Here is a 7,970-nt window from a genome sequence, read left to right on the forward strand (position 1 = left end):
TGTTATGGTTTTTTTCAAGTTTTGAAAAATATCAAGTAATTTTGCAAGAATTTGTTGATATTTATTATTAATTTAACAATTTTGCATAGCAATGTATGCGACTGTAACAAATTTAAAAAGGCCAACTTAAATATGGATCCAAATTTTCACTTAAATCATTTTTGATATGACATAGTAAAAAATGTCAAACTTAAAACCAAAAAATATATAAAAACTTCTTCAACGTCATTAATTAATCTTTTATATTAATTTAAATCATTAATCATTTTTTGTTGTTATTTATTTAAAGTAAATCGCTTTACCCGTGCACTGTACAAATGTATTGGTCTAAATTTTTCTACATAGCAGTTTTTTAAATTCAAAATATAATATACAAGAATGTACGTAGTAAAATAACTTTATGGTCATATCAAAATAAAATCCAAACCGACCGTGACGTAAAATATCTGCCACTGTCATACTTAGTTGTGTCGCTATCAGTCGATGTCATAAATCTTTTAAAATAAAATCCAAAAGTTTTTATATATATTTTATTCTTCCATGTGATTCTTAACATTAAATAAATGTTTAGTGATGCGGAAATTTTAAGGCATATACAGTTTTATAAATTCATCAAGATATTTATTTAAAATGTTTTACATTCTTCAAACAATATATTTAGCTCCTCTAATTTGTTCATTGGAAGCAAGTAGCAACTTTTACATAGATTCTTTAGGAAAAATTAACTATGAAGATATTTCTCAAAATAAAGATCCAATATATTCCAGCACTGTTCCACCTTTAACAACTGTAACAGTTGACAAAGTTAGTAGAAGACATTATGAAATAGTGAATGTTTTGTGGAGAAAAACTAAAATTTTCTTAGATGTTGATGCTTTAACTACTAGCCAACAATTGATTTCAACGAGTGATCCAAGTTTAACTTCAGTTCCGTATACATCAAATCAGTGCATTAACCAAAGTTCTGGCACTACGCCTAGTGGTATTGAATTTCATTATTTAGACAAATTAGAAGAACTTAGGAAACAAAATGATATATCTAATCTACTGACTAATCCACAAGGAAAAGATCTTAAATTTGAAAACAGACAGCAAAATAACTTTGGAGATAAATTAAAGTCTCGTATTATACGACGACCAATCTTTGCCTTCCATTTAAATAACAAAAACATTAAAGAAGAGAATGTAGATTCTGCAAATTTTTATTTGAATTTAAACAACAGGAACCTCGACTCTAACGAAACCAATCAATTACGCAGCCTTATGAATACTTCAGCGAGGATACCAAATAAAAGGATAGCCAGAAACAATAACAACGATTCTCAGTGGTTCAGTATATTTTTTAATGACCCCCTTAATAAACTGATACGAACAAACACAAACAATACAGTATTGACAACGGAATCAACAACAATATATGATAGGATAAAGTTTTTTGAAATGTATGACAAAAATACGGAACCTTTGACAAAAATCGTTGAAGATTCTTTACCAAATGTAATAGCAGTAAGTTCTACTAATGATTGCGAAAATAAAACTCAAATGGTAAATAAAGATATAGAACAAAGTCAAAACTTGTACGTTCTAAACAGTATTCACAATCCTGCGCCTTTTTTAAAAGAACAAGGTATTTTATTGAAGAAAATCCAAACGTTTCTAAATGATACATATAAAACAAAAACCAACGAAAAACTATCTTTAAATGTAAACGCTCAAAATGAAGTCAGCACCAGTTCTGCCATGTACAAAAGGACGCCTAATGTTTGGTCTAAATTTCCCTACATAGCAGCGTATATTTATGAACCTTTGTCGGTAACTATTTTCACTACGTATTAAGCTTTGTATTATTTATAAGACTTCAATTTAATCTTTTAAACGTGATGATTATTATAAAACGTAAAACACAACTAGACGAAGCAACAATAGAATTAGTAAGAAGTAAAAGTAGATTGTGTTAGATGATCCACGGAAAAATTAAATTATTACTTACATTGCAGATTTACTGCGATGCTGCAGCCATAAACAGCTACTGGTTGATAGCCGCAGGCTCGTGCCTGGCGCGACATAACAAAAAAAATATGGTAACTGAAAGGTCCGCTTACGTTTCCTACTGCAGCGACAAGTGGTGGGAAACAGAAGCGGTCGCCTACGTCCGACGTAGCTTGATACATCCGTCGTATAGTTATCGTGACAAAACGCGGCGACATCATTATAATATAGGTATAATAACGTCCTTATTACTAAGATATTAACATCTACTTTTTATTATAAGGTGGCTAACAAGCATGCGGCCATCTGAATTTGCCGAAATAGATGCGTTGTCTACCTTTCATTAACGGAGAACACACAAATATAGGATATTTCTCCACTTCCCTTTCCCATCTTTTCCTTCAAATAAAAGGGTGGGAAGGGAAAGTGGACTAAAATTAGCCCTACGGCACACACGCTCAACAAACGGAATGTGGAATTACTTTAAATTCGCACATGTCTTCTTTGTGGTCGTGGTATTTCACCGATCAACCCGGCACATTCGTGCACCCAAAAATATTCTTAATGCGGGATCTAACACTGTTATCTATGTTACTATTGTCAACTGTTTTATTTAAAAAATAAAGTCTCAAACAAACTGTTTCTTCGGCTTCCTTTAACTTTCGGCTATATAGCAGATATAACTTCTTTTCAATAGCTTATTTTTCATCTTGTGTGTGAAATAATGTTACTAATTACAGGTGCAGTACAAGTTATAACTTCTATGATAAACAACTGCGTCGGATGGTCACCCATTTCTCTTGTGTCGCATAAATTCGTTATCAACGAAAAAGGTTTTCCTGCTACCGCTATTGGATGGGGTCTAGATAGGTAATTGCAATAATATGATAAATTCTAAAAGACGTGATCCGTTGACCGTCTTTATACGATTCAGATGATACTCATAATATCTGTAACATACAGTTGTAGAATATAAAACATCAACTGTTGCACGAATTGACAGAGTAATAGAAGACATGCTTGAAGTATGAGTCTATTTTTCGTATAAATTGTCACTTTACAACTGCATATACCTTATCTTAAATGGCAATCCTAAAATTTTATTCATATGTATTTTCCAGATATAATACAAGATACCTTTCCTATGATCTACCAAAGCGCCCTCTTGTGGCTTACGAGGGCTTAATATTCCCTAAATCTTGTCCTAAACAAGGAGAATACAAGTTAGTAGTTTTAGAACTAATGTATAATAGTAGTATTATATTCAAACGTTTGAATGAGTCGTATTAAGTTTAACAAACACAAAATAATTTATTACACAGCAAAATTGTGTAAGGCAACCCTTAGTTGAAGTCGCATGGAGAACAAAACTAACTCAGCGAGTTTGAGTTTAAACAATAATAAATCAAATACATAATGAAAACTTTGTATTATGGTTATTTCGGTAATGCGCTTGTTCAAGTTGTTCTCTATTTTAAGGCAGTTATGATAAATATAAATCTAATATATAAAATTCTCGTGTCACAGTTTTCGTCACCGTACTCCTCCGAAACGGCTTGACCGATTCTCATTAAATTTTGTGAGCATATTCAGTAGGTCTGAGAATCGGCCAACATCTATTTCTCATTTTTTTTTAACTGCTCGCGGACGGAGTCGCGGGCGACAGCTAGTCTTATATATAAAATTCTCGTGTCGCGGTGTTTGTGGTTAAACTCCTCCGAAACAGCTTGGCCGTTTCGCATGAAATTTTGTGAGCATATTGAGTAGGTCTGAGAATCGGCCAACATCTATTTTTCATACACCTATTAAGTTTTTTTTAACTGCGCGCGGACGGATTCGCGGGCGACAGCTAGTATTAACTATAAAATATTATCACAAAACACAGATCGACTAAGTACCACGTAAAAGTTGCGATGCTAAAATTATTTGAGCCTTACAAATATTTTTACTGGAATAACGTCTAATTTGTTTTAACAGTTTTAGTATTTGAAATGTTTCAGTAATGAAGAATACGAGAGAGAATTGAATATTAAAAACATATACTGCTTATCACTTCCATATATGGGAGATAAGAAACATACGGCGCACGGAAGCCTATTACTAGTTCAAGGAAAATTAATGGCACTATCTTTGCAGGTACGAATAAAATATTTAATTTAAAACTAATATATTACAACCTATAAGTTTTAGTCCTCTTCCCCTTCCCACCCGGATGGGGATTCAGATGTCTATTGGCAGTGGTCGCTTCGCTACTTCAGCGAATTAAGTGGTCGCTTGCTCATTTGCTACCTTAATATATTAAACAATAAAAATAGCCAGTATTGATCGGTACGCAGCGCAGCTACCGTGTTTTAACTAGAATAAGTAAATACTGTCAATCATTTGAGTTCTAAATTAAAATTTATTTACGTATTTCGTTCAACGCATCGTTTTCATACATATTTTCAGAAGGGAAGAAGTAATAGTAATGAATCCACAGCACAATACACAGGAGTATGGAGGTTTGTTCCTTGGATATTAGAACTTACACGAAATTCAACCAATGACAAATCAACCACCAAAATTATAGCTATTTAACAATTTTAAAAGTAACCGACTTCTGAAAATCTTTCGTGAAAAACTGTTATGTATATCGTGAAAACTGTAAGCTTGTTTGATTTTTATTTACTTTGTATGTTTTTGGATTTTTTTTTGTTTTTTAAAATACATTATCAGATTTAAGTATATAGTTTTTTATTGCGAAGGAAAGTCTTGAACACGTAGCACTCTTCTAATAGTTCAAATTTCTTTAGAATAATGTTTTATCGTAAATTAAGCATGTGTTTTTTTTTACTGAAATCATAAATACATAAATAATAAATAAATTCTGACCTTGAGTAAAATATATCTTACTTCTTACTAATGTATGGAGAGATGAATGAATCTTGTGGGCTTGAATTTTACAGAACAACAAAACGGATCTCGATGAAATTTGGTATAGTTATGTAGAACATAGTCTGGAAGGCTACATAAGCTACCTATGATCGCAGAAATATACGGTTCATATGAGATACGTTTGATTAACATATTTATAACTCTGCTACGTTTCGATATATTGAAATTTGGCACTAGCATATAAAATAGACTCAAATAACACATAGTACTACTATTTGCCCTTTTTTTCATTCGATGACAAAGTCTGAGGAAAAACCGAGTATTAAAAAGAAGCATCTAAAAAATAAAACAGTAACTTAATAATACTTAACAACAGTGACATTTCATTGTATTGGACGTGACCCAAATCGAAATGTCATCGATCATTTATTTTCTGTTGTCTCGAGTTTTGTAAATATAAGGAATTGTCAACTAAAATTAGGCCTCTGTTGTCTTGTACTTAAGTATATTTACCAAGCAAACATAGTATAGCAAATAACTTTAATTCTAAGTATAAAAATGTTACAAATCTCTAATTTATCTGAAGGTGATACAATAATTTTACTCAGAACACACAAAGCCATTACTTATTACTTCCCAAATAAGATGGTTCCAATAAACAATAAGGAACCTCAGTCGAACCCGGATAAACGAGAGTCCAAGTGACTACGCAATTTTTCTCGCTTATCGAGGTTTCTAACACGAGTTTCTCGCTTAGTAAAGTAGTCCGTCAGGACCAAACAATGACTCAAGCTTATAGAGGTTTCTCAGTTATTCACGTTCAACTGTATTTGGTATTTAAAACTGTGTAATACTCATAGTATATAGTACAGGTATATAGAAGAGTGACTACGTCTTAATGAAGCGGTTATGCTTCCTTCATTTCTTGCATACACTGATCTTGTTAGTGTCGTTACATTATTGATAAGGCTAGGAATATTTTTAGATTAGCTAAACGCCCTTTTATACCGTTATTTTACGGAAAATTTGTTATTGTCACTCTATCATAATTTGAAATTCTATCAGTTAAAAGTTCAGATCATTCAAAATTACCTACTAGATTATCTGTAGATATCTATTATAATTTAGTAACTTTAACAACCAACATGGCGTGACTTCCAAACGTGACTGCAAAGAACGCGAGACATCTACTTAACGATCTATTGTATTTATGTAATTACTCCTACAACATCTTTGTCTTTATAGGACCGCTCCACGACATTATAAGACATCTCGGTAAAAGCTTTATGTATTAACAACTTTATGGCAATGTCACTTGAAGGTCGATAATAATCATTGTGTTATATTACGACATACTAATATTATATATTCCGAAGAGCAAAAGGGAATCGAGTAATGTAGCCGTATTAATGTATTCTTACACGTGCCAAAATATTAATTTATCAATCGTTAAACTTGTTCCTAATTTAGCGAAGAATAAACTACGAGATTTAGTAAAACAATTCCATGTAAATAACATAATACGTCTACCCAAATTAAATTAACCCAATAGCGCTTATGACACCTTAGTATTAGTTATATTTAAGATGTAACTATTTACGTAATTACAGTCTGTATCAAAGTATTTGTCCCATGAATTCTTAAATTCAATTCAGCGAAAGAAAAAACTTAATTCGCTAACTTCATTATAAGTTAAAATTGTTTAACATATAGAAGTTTTACAATGGGTCGAAGGCAACTTGCTACACTTTTTTAAAACAGATATTTCCCTAGAGTACAATTACAACTATCCAGGTTCAGGTTTCAGGTTAAATAAATTGCCAGCTTTAGCATTAAAAGTGTAAGATTTCATTTTAAATTACTACAGAATTTTAACTGAATTATAAAAACTAAATGTAAATTCCACAATACTGCACCGAAATTGTAGCTCCTAAAATTTACATTTTACAAAGTATAGTTTGTTGCAAACAAAAGAGCAAAATTAGCTAAGCTTTTATTAGTGGACGCTAGTTTATCTCATCCAATGCAAAGCGCTGCATACATATTGATCGAGTTGCACAGAGCAAAGCGACATGACTATATTGTGAATAGTTAATTCTGCAACTTTTTGTTTCAACTGGACTTCAATATTCATAAATATACAATACCTATTACTTTTCATTGTGAACATTTTATATAAAGATTTGTAAATCTTACGTTATATATAGGTAATAAAAAATATAGGGTAATAAAAAATATAGGTTTTTAAAGAAAACGTTACAACGTTTTCTTTAAAAATCTATATTTTTTATTCTACATACAATTTTGTTTGTTGGCTAAGATTAGTCACTTTAAAGTTAAGGGTAAGTATGCAAATGGCGATGAATGTAAAAAAAAAATTAAACAAGATTTTGCGAGAATATCGTTTAGCAATAAACGTAATAAACAAAAGCGATATGAAATTTAATGTCTACAAAGAATAATTGACTTCAATGCATAAAGAACTTCGATGCAAAAGATCTAAGTCAATATTTTTGGAAAAATATTTATCCGCGTTGGCACAAAATAAGCTTGAACTATTTTCAGTATTTCGGTTTTATTCTAAGAATAATTAAGAACATACCTTATGTTGTTGTATAATACTTACTATATAGAATAATAATAAGCAGTATTTTGAAGGCTCTTTTTTGTTGCTTATTTACATATACAAGTTATTAAACAGTAAGTACATTTTTATGAAAAGCGGGTACAGATATATATACGAAACTAATTTGTATCTTACATGACTTATAAAAATGTATGTTAGTATATTTTCATTTCATGAAAGTAACATTACTTTGACGTAAGTACTTATACTCGTATTTTGCTTTCGTAAACTGCAAATGCGTCCTTTTAAGATAGCATTAATGTAAGCCGAAACGAGTAGCATTTTAAGTAAATTTTTAAAAGTAACTACTTAAATAACTAAGTTCTAATACTTTTATAAAGAGCTTAAAATGTTTGAAATTAAATTTTATGATAACTTTCAAAAGATTTAAATAAAATCAACGTATTACTCAACTGAATTTACGTGAGTGTTTTCCGTTTGGTCCATCGTTCTATCGATCAATCAGCGCAATGGGATTATT

Source organism: Papilio machaon, chromosome 6 (genome assembly GCF_912999745.1).
Source record: "Papilio machaon chromosome 6, ilPapMach1.1, whole genome shotgun sequence".
Taxonomy (NCBI): domain Eukaryota; kingdom Metazoa; phylum Arthropoda; class Insecta; order Lepidoptera; family Papilionidae; genus Papilio; species Papilio machaon.